Source organism: Toxotes jaculatrix, chromosome 13, assembly GCF_017976425.1.
Source record: "Toxotes jaculatrix isolate fToxJac2 chromosome 13, fToxJac2.pri, whole genome shotgun sequence".
NCBI lineage: Eukaryota > Metazoa > Chordata > Actinopteri > Toxotidae > Toxotes > Toxotes jaculatrix.
This window is the reverse complement of record NC_054406.1, coordinates 23,747,114-23,766,141: the sequence shown is the minus strand read 5'-3', so window position 1 is coordinate 23,766,141 and position 19,028 is coordinate 23,747,114.

Below are 19,028 nucleotides of genomic sequence, written 5' to 3'. Positions count from 1 at the left end.
ATGATTATCCTGGCAGTGGAGAATGGACAGGTGATCCTACAGGAACAGAGGGAGGACAAGATGAGTACAAGAATCAGAACAGCTGTGTCAATTACTGGTTGAGAACGTGACGTCCCCACGCTCAATCCTGGCAAGAGAGCCACACACACACACACACACACACCACCACCGACCAAACAGACAAACGAGGACAAACAATACACACAAGGCAGGGGACATACAGGATACAAAAGGAAGGAGGAGAGAAACCTGAACTAGCCCTGAACAGAAAGGTGACAAATAAAAAATTCGGACTATGAAAGAAAAAGAGACAAACTGGAAACGTTCAAGGCTGAACTGCCAACCAGGCCAAGCAGGCTGCCCTATAGGTCCTCAGACCCTGAAACCCCCTTGTTCTGAAATGTGTGTCTCAGTTTTATAAATATCAAATGAAATGATGAGAGAGAGCCTCTCTATCATCTCTCTCTTTTTTGTAATGATCTTAAACTAACACACATCAAACCTGGGGCTTTGTAGTTTTCCATCATAAGATCACTAGTTGGTGTAGGACATATAGAGTGAGGTAAAGAGGACTCAGGTGGGGCCACACATCATTTTTGCCCCCACTGCCCAGAGTGACTTTATCCAGCCATGATCTCCCTTGATCTTCTTTGCAGGATAAACTTACCAGGAACATCACAGCCTCAGGTATTTAGTTTTTTAGTCAGGGTTACAGTCACTGTGCATGGTAAAGCCTTTAATGTGCCTCTGCATGAGCTGCTATGGTTGCTGTAAATTCACACAGAGTAATGGAACAAAAGTATCCTCCACAATCTGTTGTGTTACAGAAGCTCAGCATCATTTTATTGAACAAAGTCAAATCCATTGTTTTCTTTACACAAAGCTCCACACCACTTTTTTCTTTCCTTCATGTTTTAGTGCAAATCAATAGCGTTAGATGCAAAGCAAAAAATCATTCAACCCCAATCAAAGCATAATATTCATTTCTTTTATTGAATTAAATGTAACCTTCAGACAGAAGTAACCCTGCCCAGCTGTCAACCTGCTTTTAAAGCAAACACATTCAGTGTTAGCTTGTTTAAGCTTCTTAGGGAAAAATCAGATCTTGCATATTGCACAGGTTTGCATTCATCCTCCACCTTCAGTAAATTGCTGCTTTTAAAGATACAGTAGTTTCCACTTTGAGCCGGACATTTTTCTGTAGATGAACCCTCATTCATTATTTTATTGGCCAGTGTATAAGTGATGACTTTTTATGTTGTTGTTGTTTCTGTACTGTCAAGTTTTAATGTGACATTACAGCAATGAATAAAGAAATAAGCAGATAAATTAGGAAAGGAAAGAGAAAAAAAAGGGACATTTCCACACAGAGTAGAAAAATGTTTTTCTAATGAAGGGAAACATCAGTGAGCTCAGCAGGTTGAAGGGAGAAACACATTTATTGAGTGTTGAGTCAAAAATGATGTTACAGCAGCAGTCTGAGAGGACTTTAAGTGAACTAGTTTGACCTGGTCCTTGACTTTCTCTCTGTGTCCATCTCTGTAACAGGCTGCTGTATGCAGGAGGAGACAGAAGGAGCAGGAGACCAGCTCCAGAACCCTCGGCGAGAAGACACTGTGAGACTCCTGCTGTCCTGTTGGACTGGAGCCCCAGCCCCCAGCCCTCCACCTCTGCTCCACAGGCCATACCAGACAGTGTCCCGCAGGACATCAGTGCTCTAAATGTATAGACAAGTGTTGGTTTTCACCTGCCTCCTGTCTTTGTGTTGGTCAGAAGCATTTTATCCTGGCTCAGTGGTCACCACACTCATTTGTCCCACTTTGCTGCAGCAGTCTAAAGGGTGTAGCTGATGCAGTCTGACCTTCCTTCTCCTCCACTCTCTGTCTCTGTAAAATGATCCAGCCCAGAGTCCTCCCACAGCCTGTGGCCCACGTTCAGCAGGATGACGTCATGTACACACACACACACAGTTTCAACTCTTTTTCGTATATAGATAAGTTTCTGCTCTCTTTGGTGTGTAAGATAAGTTTAACTTTGTTAAGTTTGAACTCTCAATAGTATTTAATAGCACTTTCTTTAAAAACTTTTAAAAGAGAAAAAAGTATTGGTAAGTCTTTTTTCCAACTCCTTCTTTCAAACTTTCATTTTCTTCTACAATCAAAAAAAAAAAAAGGAAAAATGAATTAGCCTTACTATGTATATAGGTTTAGTGCATCTTAGTACATAAGTCCCAAAGTGTTTAGCTCAGTATTTCAACCATTTAAAACATTTATAAATATAATAATTCTGTCGGTTGAGACTAAATTGGCATAACTTCCATGACAGAGGTGAAAGACTTTAGGAGGGTCTACAGACAATATTCCATATTCTTCCCACAGTTCATATGTCAGTATAATGACAGAAAATACACAACAGAAAATACCAATCAAAAGTACAATGTTTTTTTTTTTTTTTTATTCTGATTTTTTTTAGTTTTTTTCTGACCAAATTTTTAGTTTATCTAAAGAATTTTTTTTGCTTGATAAATTTCCCATTTTCCTTTAAATTAATGTTTTAAGTTATAACATACATTTATTAACTGATGAATAAGTTCAAACATGCATTAGAATCAGTGGTGTAGTCCAGGGTATACGCCGGTATACGGTGTATACCTACTTATTTTTCAGTCAGCATTGCGTATACCCACTTCTAAATCCCCCTGATGCGCACTATTCAATAATATCTGTGAGCCAGGTTGCCCATTTTTTCCTCAAGGATGGTGAAGTCATGACCCACCCTCCTCTGCCTCTAATTGGCTGGTACTCGCTGCTTTCACTGATTAGATTGGCTAACTTTAGACATGAGGACTGATGACCCAATCAGAGGCAGAGTAGGGTCGCTAACACCTCAGGTGCCAGTGAAAAAAAAAAAAAGCCTCAGGTGCCAGTGCCACTTGACGCTAACGGCGGACAAGGAAGTTTCCAAATGAATCATTGTTTTAAACTACTGGCAATATGACTGCACATTTAGAGGAGAAGAGACTTTGTCGCCAATAGTTAAACTGTGCGAGTCGGCTAACGTTATGAAAGGCTAACGTTATCCTAACGTTAGTCTGAAGCTAGCTAGATTGGGATAATGAGGGGAAACCGCGCCATTGTTGGTTTTCAGTAAGTGTTTAATCAACCCAGTTTGCAAGAATTTCATACCAGACTGTAATGTTAGATGAAACTATCTCAGTGTCTATGAAGCTCGTTTGTTATTGTAAAGGTCTAAATTATAACGTTAGCCAAGTTACTTAGCCCTAACTAACCTACATGATCTAGTTTAATTTTAAAGTAGCTAGGCTGGTAGTTGATTTTTAAGTAAGTTAAAAACAAGAATTGGGACAAATAGATTCGGCCTAAAACAATATTGAGGTCTAATCAGGTTGTCTAATTTTGTATAGGGATAGATAATGAAAAGAAAGGGAGACATTGCTAAAATAGTGTTCAGCTATTGAAAACCAAATCATTTATTTCAGTTTTCTGACAGTGCACTTTTAAAGATTATCTGATTGGTTTTGATGTTTGGAAGAGAATGATTTGTGTGTTTTATTTAAGATGAAATATGAACGAGGATGCATTGTCAACTTCAGATTTGAAGTATTTTATTTAAATAAATGTTCAAAAAAATAACTGAAACACCATGTTTGCCTCATGATAAATACATTTTACATTCATCCAGGCTGCTTGTGTGACCAGTAGTAACTACAAACTGCTCCTAATCAAGTCATGATCATTTTATAATAGTGTGCAAGTAGAAATGACGGATTTTTGGGTAAACTTAAGTCTTACATGTCACTGTTTCTAAAACGTTTTTTTTTTTTCTAGACTACTTTTAAAAAAAAAAAAAAAGGTGAAAATTGAGTATACCCACTTCTCCATCGACCACTACGCCACTGATTAGAATGTGTAATGTGAGAGCATGTCACACTGACTCCAGCCACTAGAGGTCAGGAGTGCACAGTTTTAAAGTGCTCTGATTATGTCAGTTTCTGAGTCTCACAGGTGGAACACACATTCATTTAGCTGTCAGATGAATAAACAATGCAACATGTATGAATATTACAATGAACATTTCAATATGAAGAGTAGGAAGAATAAGTTTGGATGGAACATTGTCAGAGGGTTTGGGTTAGGGTGGGGTAGACCCTGCTAAAGACCTGTTATATTATAAAGTGTTCAGCAGAGGTGAACATGTTACAGTAGGTACAACTCCATTCATTCATTCATCAGTAGGAGTAGTAGTAGCTTTATTTGCAGCAGCTTTAATAATACTTTGGTAGTTGTGTCAGAAACAGCAGTGCTAAATATTAAACAGGATCTATAAAACATATTAATAATCTAAATAAATAATTTATTAAATACCTTAAAAACCTGCAACAGTTATAAAGAGCTTGGGTTTTTAACAGCAGCAGCTGCTGTGACAGATGTGATCAAATTATTAACACCTCATAGATGGAGAAGTAGTTGGATTTATGTGTTTTTTAAGTTAACTTCATTTGACCAAATCCTTTTATCAGCTAAAATAATGAAGGTTTATTTTTCTAAAATGTAAAATGTATTAACAGTCTTACGGAGGCGGCATTTTTTGGCTTCTTTTTCTACATTAGTCCATATTTTTATCTCTTTCTGTGGTGAACTTGTCATAATGACTGTGTAGAAGAAGCAAAGAGCTGTAAGAGGCTCTGTAGACATTGTTCCATTGAAATCCTTTTTTTGCTACAGTTCAAACATCATTGACTTCAGAAGATGTGAAAAGTATTGTCTAAACATACAGTCTCATAATGTTAGTAAGTGATATCAGAATGATTTGGTTCTGTCTAAATATATTGAATTATGAAGAGTTGGATAGAAACACTGCAGAATGAACAATAGGAGACATGTATTTGGATGGAACACTGTCACAGGGTGAGGGAGAGCCAGAGCCTCCTAAAGCTTTTTCCTTCTGTTACACAGCTCAACACAGACCCACTCTGCCACTCTGGGATATCTTACATCGTGTATTTAGAATTGTCCATGTCCAAATGTTTGACAACAGAAACATAAAACTGTGTAAGTGGTAACAGTTGGTCTAATGATTGTAGTGATATTTCAGTATTTCAGCAGCTTTAGCAGCAGTTCTGTTTTTTCATCCATCACTGTGCTCACTTTTTCTCTGAAGTTTCCACAGACAGTTGAACCTGTTCAGCTCGTTGGAGTCTTATCTTCACCTAAACAGGAAGGCTCAACTATTCTGAGCATCTGAACCTCGTAGACGGTCGGTCAGTCAGATTATCTATCACACACTCAGAGGAAAGATCCAGTGAAGCTGTTTAATTCTCTCCTGTCTCTCTTCTCAGATACACCATCACACACCAGCCTGATTCAGCATCACATGGATGTGGGGGATGCTCAGTATATTAACCATGTTCCTACTGGCTGCTGGTAGGAAAGAGTCAACAGAGGGAAGAGTAGAGAGACGACATGTTAGAACATGGGATAGCTGAACCAGTGCTCTGCTGCGTCTGTCCATATCATATGGTAGATAAGGCTGATGTGTCAGATAGGTAGATAGATAGATAGATAGATAGACATCAGCTGGCTGCAGTGTCATGTACTAATAACCTCTTCATTGGTTTTTGTTTCCAGGTACAGAAAGGTCCCATTTTCTTCTTCTGTATCTTGAACAGGTGAGGAATCCCCTGAAGATGAGTTCATGCAGCTCCCACTCTGTCTGTGAGAAGCAGTGTTGGAGCTGGTCTGAGGAAGCACTCACTCAGCTCCAACACTGCTTCTCACAGACAGAGTGGGAGCTCTTCAAACACGAGGACCTGGCTGAACACACAGAAGCTGTACTGAACTACATCAGGTTCTCTGTGGAACATGTGAAAACAAAAAGACTCATCCAGGACTTCTCCAATCAGAAAGCCTGGATGAACACCCACATCTGGTCACTCCTCAGAGTCCCTGACTCCACCTTCAGGTCAGGTGATAGGGCATGGTACAGCGCCACTAGAGCTGACCTGAAGAGGGGGATTGATGTGGATTTTTCTGGCCAGGCTGTGGACCCCGCCAAGAGCCAGTTAAAGCTGAGTCCAAGTCTGGCCGAGTCCCCACACCTTACTCTTTTACTCTTCATTCTCTAAATCGTTTTCTTCCAAAAACTTCTAAGTATTCAAGTCTTCTGCTGAGAAAAAATTCACAAAGTCAATCAAATACAGGAGTCATTTCTTTTTCAATCATTTTTTAGGAATTATTTCAAATAATGATTAAAATCTAGTTGTATACAAGTTGGAAAACAATTGAATTTTTTGCAAGCACACTGTCCATCAAAGGCTGGCATCCAGAATCACTTGTGTCTCTGCTTAAAGTGCTTGAGACTGACAGTGTATCTGTCAGACTTGGAGAGGAGGAGCCTTCACACCTTTGCTGCAGGACACTTAGATCTGAAGATCACACACACACACAAGTATAAGGCAAATAAAATCTAAAGTCCAGCACATTAAAACTATATCACAGACCTGGCTGGATATTACCTGTCTCAAGACAAAACATTAGCATTACCTATAACTCTGCTTACCACAAGTAGTGAGGGTCACATATTCTGTCAGGTCTGAACGATCAGCCAGGTTCATAGATGCTTCAGTAGATGGGAGGTCTGAAATGCAGACAACACATACAGCTTAATATGAACTGATTAAATACTGTACTTTGGAATTCTTATCATCCACTTCTCACAATCACATATTTTTGTCTGTGTCAAGATACAAATCTCTCAAAATATAAGTGCAGCAAAATATGAATTTTTAAATGTCCTACCATCATCACTGTAGATGAAAAACACAGATCTTTGAAACATCCTCATCCTCCTCTGCTCCCTGTTGATCTGTGACTTTCAGTGTTGTAGTCTCTGGGATAAGAAACTTCTGCTGGACTATACCATAACAACTCCACGTTACAACATGTTTACATCTTTATTAATTTAATACTAAACATCTGACTGACCTGCACTGAGAAAATCTGAGAAGCAAGCCTCTTCCAGTTTAATGTCCTTCTTCTTCCCTCCATGTTGTACTTTGATCAACATGTTGGTTTGACATAAAGGAAGAAAATGTCATATGTCTGAGAATAACATGTTCAAGTTAAAGTTTATCCCAACTACACACTGTTAAAATACACGTTTCTCACCGCTGTTCAAAACAGCAAGGCTACAGTTTATAAGCTCAACTGTTAGCATGCTAGCCAAAACTGACTTTTCAGCTGCGTCTGCGCCGTTGAGCCGGAAATTATTCTCTTAAAACACCGACATGCGGTTGCATTGTTGGATGGTTATTTCCAAAACAGTATTAATTACCTTCAAGATGCGCGTCGTCATTAATTTGTGAAGCTTATCAAACAGTTTGTCATTACCGTCATACAGACACATCACACGCCACAGACAGTATGGCCGACATTAACGTTTGAGTGAAAGCTAACAGCTCCACAATGGCAGCTAAGGACAGTTAGCTTACTAATGCTGCGGGAGCTACTTGCTCTAAATAATGGAGTAAAAGCAATGGGGTTACGTTCAACATCAAGTTCGCAGTCATTAGCGGTACTATGTAAGTAGATAAAGTGAGAACAATGACAAAATATCACACATTTAAAGTACTTTCTGATAAAAATCATGCTCTTACCAGCCTTGTGACGACGTTCCTTGTGCTGCTCATGCCGCGATAAAATGCGTCGTGAACTCCAGGGACAGAGTTAAAACCAGATCCTGAACACCAGGGAATAAAGTCCAAAATTCAACTCGGCCTGGGTGTACACCTTAACACAAACTGTAGTCAGAGTTATAAAATAAACTCCAGAAATGTAACTCTTTCACACTTTTTTGCCTGACTCCAGATTTTAGTACTTTGTGAATTTGCTGTGTGTTAGTACATGTAGTTGTGTACAGTTCAGCTGCTGCTGTCCTTGGTGCTGAATTCACCAACCCAGCTGAATGGTCCTGAGTGCTTATTGTTGTAATTCATTTGGTATTTTTGAGAAGAATGAATATCATTAGTATGGGTTATGTTTTGGTTAGTGTTAGGCTTTCAGTTATGATGTGTCCTCATAACTATATTAAGACAACAATGTGTGTGTGTGTGTGTGTGTGTGTGTGAGAGAGAGAGAGAGAGAGTTTGTCCTTTGATGCCTTTGATGCCTTTGTAACTGCTGTTACAAGGACAAGAGGAAACTACAGGAAAGTCCAGATCAGCTCCAAGGTTTTCAGTAAGTCAAAACCTTTTTTTAGTTGATGTCAGTGTTTCAGTTCAGTGGGATGTGTTTGTTAAATTGGCATGATGTCTAATCACACAAGGACTTCAGCCCAAAGGTTTCAGTACATGTTCAGTTTATGCTGATTGTATCTGTGAGATTTTCCTATTGTCAATTTAGGTTTCCATGTTTTGCTTCAAAGCATTATGGTTTGTGTTAAAGGAAAGGTGGCTATTTTTTCAAGTTTGTCTTTTAAACTTCAAATGTTCAAAAACATTCACATGCTTTTATGTAAATTGAAATCATTTGTGGTTGTTGCTTTGGATCGTCCTAAATGATGAAGCATAAAATCCACAGTCCATGTCCTGTGTAAAAGGGACGTCCAAAGTTCAAAAGAAGCAAACATGAGGCTTCAGCAGTCTGACTTATATAGTTGAAACAGGCGTCCTCCAAGTATTTTTTATCATTTATGTTGAAGATCAACCACCAGTGCTTTGCATGTGGAACAGTAGTTTGTCTGCAGCCACAGATCCAGACTCTGCAGTTAGTAACATACATTAATGGGATATGAATGTGTACAGATGGAGAGGGAGAGGAGGAGAGAGGAAATCAGTGCATCATGGGAAGTCTTCCAGCAGTGTAGACCTATAGCAGCATAACTAGTGGCTCATTCAGGAAAGCCTTACTCAGCTCTGACTATAAGGTTCATCAAAAGGGAAAGTTTGAAGCCTCCTCTTAAACATGGAGAGGGCGTCTGCCTCCAAGACCCAAACTAGTAGATGGTTCCACAGTAGAGGAGCCTGATATCTGAGGGCTCTGCCTCCCATTCTCTCTATTGGAGACTTTAGGAACCACAAGTAAACCTGCATTCTGGGAACACAATGTTCCAGGGTAGTAGGGGATGGCTGCACTGCTGCTGTGACCTGGCTTGGTAACACAGCCGGCCATTGCCAACTCTTAACATTCTCCTCTCCTTAGCTGTGTCTTCAGTAGCTAAACTTGTGTATCTATGCTGAAGATTAGAGAGAAAGCTCTGTTCTAAAACGTCTCTCTGTTTTCAGCTCTCAGGACTTTTGCAGCTTCTACCTCAGTCTCTACAGTTTGGACTTTAGTCTCACTCCTGTGCTCTTGTTTGTACTTTGGGATATCAGCCTTATGTCACTGTTTACTGATCAGTTACAGCCATATCAGAGCTGTGTTATGTTACTGATAATGCAAACCAAACTTTTCCTGCTTAACTGGGGAAAAGTTAATACAAAGAACTCTGAAATATCACATTCAGTGTGCAGCTCGCACTGTTGGTGGTTGGGGTCTTCAGACTCCCTGAAAGCTGACATACAGTATTAGTTGAAGAAGGTAGTATTTTTATTTTGGATGAAACACATCCAGGTGTATCACTGTCCCTGTATAGTGTGCTGACTTTCTAAATGTACCTCGGACATGTTTTAAGACTCAGGAAGATTGTGCTTTCCAGTTTGCAGCCTCTAAACTTTGGAATAATCTCCCAGTAAGTCTGAGGTGTGTGGACTCTGTGGACTCTTTCACAAAGCAGATACAAATCCATCTGTTCAGACAGGTTTTTAGGTAACGTAGTATTTTCTGTTTACACTTGTGTTCTATATCTGCTCCTCTCTTGTATTTTATCTGCTGTTCTTATTGTTTTATTTATTTATTTGTTTCTCTCTCTTTGACTGTGAAGCAGTTTGTGACTAGATTAGAGTCTTTGTGGAGGCAGAGTGATGAGTCTGTGCTTTAAATGAAAACTGGGATTGTGGCCAAAAACTTCTTACCTAAAAATACAAACCGTTCATCCTGCTTCATCCTGTGCCCTCGACAGACTTGATCATGAGCTCACAAAGAAACTAATCTCACTTAAGGTCTCACTGTTCTGCCAGTTTACTTCTGCACTTTTTAATTAGCTATTGAATTCAATGTTTTATCAGTGATATGATTGTCAGTTGTTAATGTGAATCATAGTATGTTGCCTTTTAAATACAGTCACAGCAGTGTTTGTCCTTCAGAGCTGTGCAGAGGCTGAACTGGGCAGGGGGTAGAAATTACTGTAAAGTGTCTTTCTGTCTCCTGTCAGTCCATAGTAAGTCCTCCTTCAATCATTTTGACTCATGTTTCTTTTAGATCTCGTTCAACTTATCTTGTGCTGTTAGACCTTAAATCCACAGAGTCCTGCTGAATGTTGGTCTCTTCTCTGCATCACACTGAGATAACAGTTACACCTGTCACCTGAATCAAGTAGGAAGCTGATGGTGAAAGTTAAAGCTGACACCATATCATCATGTTCTGGGAGTAGAAGCTGTAAAATAACCAGGCTGGATGGAAGGAGGAAGCATTTTTTTCCCTCCAACATTATTTCATCATTATTTTCAGTTACTGGTATTTTCTCAGTCTGGGTCCAGAAACAAAACTTTGTTTACTACAATGACTTTAAGGTGATTCTTCATCTCTTTGTAAGTTTGTTTTAATTTCTTTTATTTCTCTCTCTTCTGTTGTGGGGCTCCTGTCTCCTGATCTCCTTCATCCTGGATCTTCTTCTTCAGATCCTAAAACAATGACTTATTTTTATGCTGGTGTGAGAGTTTACATGCAAGTGTGTTTGTTAACTGTGAATCACATTGTGGTTAAGTTTGTGTTTGGGAGATTTCCTCCATGTGTTTATGGAAACAGATGAAGGTATCAGGTCATTCCATTATCTGATGATCTCCACCTGTTAAACCATCCAAAGCAGCTCTGCAGTGTTTCCATCTGTGTTCATGTTGATGTTTGAGGGTTAAGACTTGGTTTCAGGGTTAGAATTGGGTTTTGGTTAGGGTTAGAGTAAGGGCTAGGGAAAGATATAAATACCAGTGTGTGTGTGTGTGTGTGTGAGAGAGAGAGTTTGTCCTTTGATGCCTTTGATGTATCAACATTCTACAGCCTGATGTCACAGGCTGCAGTAAGTGGACACACTGCCAGAGACAAGTTCAGAAGTCAAACAGGAGCAGAAACAGTTGGACTGGACAGGACTTGATGATTTAGGAAGAAAGAAGCACTCAGATATTTCTGCACAATTATTGAGAAGGAAGGGAGGAGCTACTGCTGTTACAAGGACAAGAGGAGACTACAGGAAAGTCCAGATCACCTCCAAGGTTTTCAGTAAGTCAGTACATGTTAGTAGTTCATGTCAGTGTCTAGTTTAGAAGTTACTGTTTTGAAATGTTTTGTCCAAATGATATGTTTGTGAAACTGTGACGGCAAGTAATTATACCTATAAGCCCGGTGGTTTGATTGTGTGCTTATCATTCATGGACAATATTGTTTTTTTTTATGCTGATCATGATTGTGAGATATTCTCATGGTTGCTCAACTTCTTAACTTTTTTTTGGTGTGATGCACTGTAGTTTGTGTTAAAGGAAAGGATTTCTAGGAAGTCTGTACTGTCTGCAACAAGATCCTTTCTAAAGAAATTCTAATGGAAATGATGGAGCATAAAATCCACAGTCCCTGTCCTGTGGAAAAGTTGACTTCCAGATTTGAAAAGAAGCAAACATGAGGCTTCAACAGTCTGAGTAGATCAAGTTTCTATCTTCCAGGTATTTTTAGTCCAAAATTCCCCTCTTTGTGTTTCTACACCTAATGTTTCCTTGCAAAGCTGTGGTGGAGAGATGGCAACACAGAGAGGAAATTCTGCACTAAAAGACAAACATTTGAAGATTCCCACTTGATTTTGTTTAACAATGCTGATGAATTTTGGAATTACTATTTGCACAGAAATAGGACTGTGGATTTTGTGGCCTATCATTTCCACAGAAATTGTTTAAAGAAGGGATCTCCTGGCAGCCAGTATGGACAGCAGGAAGAATTAGATCAAACACCAGTGCTTTGAATGTGGAAATGGGAATGTGAGTATATCTTTAAGTGATTTGGGTTTTTTATGCCTTTATTATGGACAGTAGAGAGATGACAGGAAATCAGGTGGAGGCAGAGGCATCAATGTTTCCAGTGGAAACTGAATTAGAGATGTTGTGGTAGATGTTCAGAAGCTTAAGGTTGTTACAGAGTTGCCCTGAAAAGTAGCATATTATGGGGTTTTGCGTTCATGGTGATATATATACATTGACAATTGGACGTTATTACCAATCATTGTAACTTATTTGGAACCTTTTCTGTACATACATGGGGTCATTGGTAAATCTTTGGTCTGGGCCCGCTGCTTTCCGTGGGTGTGTTTTCTGCAGAGCAGCCCACACCTCCACTGATGTCACAGAGAGCAGTGTGTCCTGTGTCCCCTCTGTGGCCACAGCTCCTCTCGGTTGGTCGGTGTTGGCACCGTCAAAGCGATCATAAAACTCGTTGAGCTCATCAGGGAGTGTGGTGTAGTTGGAGACAAGTTTTTCTCTCTGTAGTCTGCGATGAGCTGGAGTCCCTGCCACCTGCGCCGTGGGTCTGAGGTGTTGTGGTAACTTTATTTCTTCATGATGACTCTTGAAAGTTTTTGAAGAGAGAGGAGAAAATTTCTTCTGTCATTTTTGACTTTTCTTCTTACAACACTCGTTTTAAAGATTTTCATGATTCAAAGAAAAACACATTTTCTTGTTGGTCGGAGAAAATGACGAACTGTTCCATCATTTATCCAGAAGTTTCTATAGTAATGTGATCATTATTCTGTGACTGTGACAGGAGGAGTTCAGTGAATTGATGTGACTCGTCTGTGCTCTTTCACTGCTCATTTTAATGAAGTATATATTCCCTCTCTGTATTATGATATTGGATTGTAACTCAGCTTTACCACAACACTGTCATTGTACACCTGTATGTTTTGTTCACCGTGTTGATCCATCTGTCTTCCTGTATTCATTCTCTCACTCCCTCGCTCACTACAACCACATACACTAAATACACTAAACTGTAGTAAACTGTGGAAAAGCAAATCCATTATGTGTGAAACATAATGTGGCTGGATGATGTTCAGAGGAAATGAATGAATGAATGAGGTAATGAAGTTTATTAACAGCAGTGGAGGTGGGAGACTGGGGTTTGTATCCAGAGTCCACTCTGTGGTTAGGTTTGGTATTTACAGCTATTTAACAATACACACAAGCTAACTTGCATACGGCCTAATACAAATGTCACACACACACATTTCATCAGAGAGACCAGCTCTCAGAAATAAGTCCAGCAGTGGAGACAGTCCAACAGGCTCCACGTGTTTCTGTGCTGAGAGGAGACTGTACTGAAGCTGTCAGCTGTACCATCAGCCTCTGAGGCTGCTCTGCTCTCTGTGTCACACACTGCTACTGTACATGAAGACTGCTGTCAGCTCGGCTCAGCTCCACTCATCACTAACTTCATTTAGAGCAAACAGAGCTCTGCTGTAACAGGAAGCAGCAGAAAGTCAGAGGAGCGCAGACCTCTCTGTCATGTCAGGTGTTTTCAGGAAGGGACGTCACTTCACAGACCTTCACAACTCGAGTCAGCATCAGACGGACACACGCACAATAAACATCCACGGTAGCTGGAATTTCCCTCTCAGCTCCGGTGTTTCCTAGTGGAAAACGCCAGGACATGAAATGAAAAGAGTGAAACGATCCTTTGCCTTGAAATCCAAAGAGGAAAGCGACGGCGGGGATCCACACGGTGTGTATCCAGAAGTAAAGCATGGTGTCCTTTAATCAGCTGCAAAAGCTCCGCGCTCTTCCCGACGAAGCTCCGTGTCCAGCGGTTCATTTCCAGAAGAGAAAGCGCTGCAGATGAAGCCGAGCGGAGGAAGAAATCCCAGTGTGAACGCTGCTGATGAACACAAGAGCTGGAGACTCTGTCGCTGCTTCTTCTGCTGCTTTCACACGGACATTAGCGACCCCTACCGGAACTGTTATCCAGAGAGGAAGAGACTGTGTCTGTGTGAGTCCTCTGTCTCTTAGCCAGCAGTTTGTCTCTGTGTTATTCTGTCTCTGCACCGTTAAACATTCATACTGGACAGTCACAGTGGACACTGTCTAATGTCCAGAGGGGGAAATAAAGTTCTTTTATCACATATTAAAGCTGTGTGATGTTCACTGACACTGACTATGTGTAGTTTAAATACATGGTATTTTCCTTAAGACAGAAGATGAGCTGATTAATGCAGGAAACAACATCAGAGTCAGACTCAAGTATCTGCCTTTATAATTCTAAAAACATGAGCTGAGGACAAATGTGAAGACGACAGCTCAAATGGAAAATTGGCACATTAAGAAAAACTATATTATTTGTGTGAATAACATTAGTGCATATTTTCCACTTTTGATATATGATGATATTATAAAAATATGTCTTCAGTCTAAAATCCTTCTAGTGTATCTACAGGAGCTGAATAGTCCCATATATACAGTGGTGTTCCAGTATATGTCAGAGGTCAAAGTGAAGACAGTCTAGTTGGTCTCATTGGATAAAGCCAGTTATCTGTGTGCAAACAAGCGTGACAGCAGATTTATTCCACTTAGTTCTGTCAGAGCCACTGAAGCTGTTTCTTTACTTTCTATTCTTCCCTCGAGCTGCAGTGAGAACATCTACAGAAGAAACATTATTATTATTATTATTTACTGTCCAACACAGTAAAGTGTAACTGATGGACATTTACTCAACACAACTTTTTATTTACACTGTCACATAATGTCACTCCATGTTGTGGGCTTCACTTGCTCATTGGATCTTTGCCCTCACACAGAAGAGACACTGCTGCTCCCAGTTACATTTTCTATTATTATATTTGTAATTTATTGTATTTTTGTTCTCACTTTTGTTTCCATCTGTGAAGCTTCCACCCACGAGACCTTGTGGCAAAGGTGGACTGTGTTTGTAGAGTTTATTTAAATTCTCCACCTGTTTCCATCCCACTGCTCATTTGTATTTTAGGCTCAGAGGAAGAAGGAAGAAACTGTTTTCATAATAACATGCCAGCAGCAAGAGAAGCAAAGCAAAGGTTAGATGGAATCCCATCACAGCAATATGATGGGAAGTGTGGTGTCAGAGTCAGAGAAGTGAGACGGCTGATTCTCAGAGACAAGTCAGGTCTGTTTCATGTTGGTCAAACTGGTCAGGTGGAGGAAATGGAAATGATTTCTGCACACACACTGAAAGCTTTCATACATTATTGCTGTCCACATGAGACCAGATGACCAGAGACCTGATGCGGGTTAGTTAAGGCGATGCAGTTGCTGTGTGTGTTATAAGAAGCCCTCCATTCCCATGTTCCCCAGGCCTCACACTGCTTTCTCTGTTTCAAAGGTGAGACATATGATTAGGGAATTTGGGGTGTAGGGGGTTGCAATGGTAGAAAGGAAGCACCAAACTAATATATTCAAAAACAAGATTTTACTGCAGTGATGTAATATTTGGTTGCTATGGAAACGTGTGTCAATAATAGCCTGTTCCACGTCAGGTTGACACTGTGGTGCAGCTTCACCAAAGCTTTACAGTTAACGTTCATAACAAACACAAAGGATTTAATTTAGGTTCTTCCTCAAAGGTCAAAATACATCAAAGGCAGGTCAGTTGATGACATCACAGTCTGTGACATCACAGAGACACCAGGTCAGAAATATATCAGAGGACACCAGAATACATCAAAGGCACATCAAAGGCAGGTCAACTGATGACATCACAGTGACATGACAGAGACACCAAAATGTTTATAAATAAGACCTGTGGTCTTTCAGGATCAGATCTCACCCACACCTGCAGCAGACTTTACAAAGTCTAGAAAAGACTTTGCAGCTCCCCTTCGCCCACTACTGCAGACAGTGCCCACTACTACTGCTCCCCTGCAGTAGTGGGCGAAGGGGAGCTGCAAAGTCTGTTTACCGCCACCGTCGGCAGTAAGTGAAGCTTGGATTGTGTCTGTGGTCCCCTTTTAAACCCATCTTTTTTGGAAAAAGAAAATATTTAAATCTGTATCTGTAACAACTTTTCTTTTTAAAGGGTAATTTTAATCTTTCTATAGGATTATAAATAAGAACATTTTTAAAGATTTTCAATACATAATGCCCGTGCCCCACGGGTTGGTGAATTCAGCACCAAGGACAGCAGCAGCTGAACTGTACACAACTACTAACAGAAGGAGTGTGTGCAACATTCACATTAATATATCTGCTGAAATCCTGTTGGAAGCAGCATACAGTGCTGCAATTAGCCAATAATGAGCCCATTAGCCTCTATAATGAAGTTCACACATATTATTATTTGCAACACAGGATGAAGACAATTAGTTTAAAAAAAATCATTTGAAGGTTTATGAGAGTTGCTACTTTATTTTTAATCCTGTTGCTGTAGATTTTCATCAACTCCAAACAATGTGGACTGTGAAGTGAAGCATTAACAACCTCTCAGTCAGCACCATGGAAAGAGGCAGAGACAACTGCTGTTCTCTCTACAGTACAAAACAATTATCACTGTTTACACTTTTTATTTTTCTCATTTGGTTATATATATATATATACATAGCATACAGGTTTAAAAAAATGATACATGCAGTGGTATCCTCATTTTAGATGTCAAAAGGGTTTTGTGACTCCAGGTGTTTTCTCTTCCAAATGGCTCTTTGAGTATTTAAGGTTGTCGACCCCTGATCTGGCAGGAAGACTGAGGGTTGCACCTTGTTGAGTCTTATAAGTATGAAACTTATTTAAAGGCAGTGTAGTGGGGCTGTATCCCCCAAAGTATTAATACACATTTTTAATAGTTGTTGTCGCCTCTTTCGGGCCCAGATCCAGACTGCTGCTTGGCCTGAGCGGTTCTTTTATTGGCTGGCTTTATTTACTTCACATGTTGTTTTAACAGGGACTGATGTAATGATTCTGCTGCACTGACATTAGTTCCTGTGAACTCATTATTGAGTTTTTAATTATCTGTCCATATAAGTCCTTTCTTGTTCATTTTATCTGAACCAAATGATTTTGTTTTTATTTTTAGGTAGAGATCCAGCCTGTGGGGAGCAGTTTGCAGGGTACACACTCTGCATGCTGTGTGGTAATATAAATGGTGGCGGTCACATAGTCATGTCTTGAATTTTCTCATGTGCAGTGCAGTGTTTGTAGACTTGCAGTGTTTGAAGTGTCTTCTTGTGGGACCAGCACCAGGTGAGCACATGGTGTGAGTATAAGCAGGTTGTGATAGAATCTCCCCACAGTGAGGACTCTACCCTTGTTTTAAACTGTTATTGTTGTATTCAGTTGGAGCTATCTGGGTTATTTCAATACTGTAGAATAAAGGCTATCATTTGTACTTACCTGAGTACTTTTGTTCTTTCAGGCCTGTTAGTTCTCAACACTTCCTGTCTTAATTATCTAGGTTTAAATGAACTTATTTGTTTGAATGCATGTCTGCCACACTTTTTAGTTATTTGTGTCACCACTCAGTATCAGTAAGTTATATTACTTTGAGGTTTATAATTTTAACTCCTCAGACCTCTCTACACTCTCACATCAGTCAGGATCTCAGTGTTGTGGAAGTCGACACTCATCCAGACCATCAAAGATGAACAGAACCTGGACCTCTTCAAACCTGCAGAGTCCTGCTTCTTTGGTTTCAGTAAAGAACTGATGAACAAGTTCCACCAAGCTGAACTTTTTCTCTTTCAGCACATTCAGCTCTCTGAACGTGAATGGAAATGTGAAGTGAATGTCCTGGTTGGCTTTGTCTTCAGCCCAGTCCAGAGTCAACTTCTGTGTTAAGACAGTTTTCCCAATGCCAGCCACTCCCTTTGTCATCACTGTTCTGATTGGTCCGTCTCTTCCAGGTGAGGCTTTAAAGATGTCTTCTTGTCTGATGCTTGTTTCTGGTCTGGCTGGTTTCCTGGATGCTGTTTCAATCTGTCTGACCTCATGTTCATCATTGACCTCTCCAGTCCCTCCCTCTGTGATGTAGAGCTCTGTGTAGATCTGATTCAGAAGGGTTGGGTTTCCTGCTTTAGAGATCCCCTCAAACACACACTGGAACTTCTTCTTCAGAGTAGATTTAAGTTTACGTTGACAAACTGCAGCAACATGTCCTGAATGAACAAACAAGAAACAACATCAGTGACTGATTCAACAGAAAACTATATGAATGACACAATCAAAGTAAAACCATGGAGCCAAACATCAGGTCCATGTTGGACACACTGACAATCCATTGGTCTAAAAAGTGCAGCATGGAGATTATTGTCAACACAACCAATGTCAAAGTAGTTGTTGTCCATGTACAGACCATAAATATGGAGTCCAGGTGTGTTTGATGCTGCTGGGCAGACTGAGCACTGGGAACCTCTGAGCTCTCCTGGTCCACTCTGTGGAGGAATCATGAAGAATTAGCTCACATTATGTTTGCAGCATCTGTGAGCGTTTTATGCTTTGTACACAAACAACAGCTGCTTTTATGTTCTGTGGTGACTGTCCTGATTAAAGCAAACACTACTGTGCTGTGACATTCTCAATGAGAGGAAACAAGCAATCAATTCTGTACCTCATGACCGAGAGTCATCACAACAAGTCCACCTTTTAAATGATGAGTTTTAAGGGTTTGACAGAAGTCTCACCTCTGCTACAGGACACTAACACAAACACTGGAACTGGATAGGTGCTGAGTTACAGGGAGTTTTAGTTCTGATCTGAATGACACATATAAGAACATAAGAAGTGCTTTTCTTGAAAAGAGAAACATCAACTTTGCCACTAAAGCCTGTGTTTCAGCCTGATCATGTTCATATACTGTGTCATTCATGAAGCCTGGAGACAAAACACAATCACTTCATCTTTCATAGAAGACCAGTTATACAGG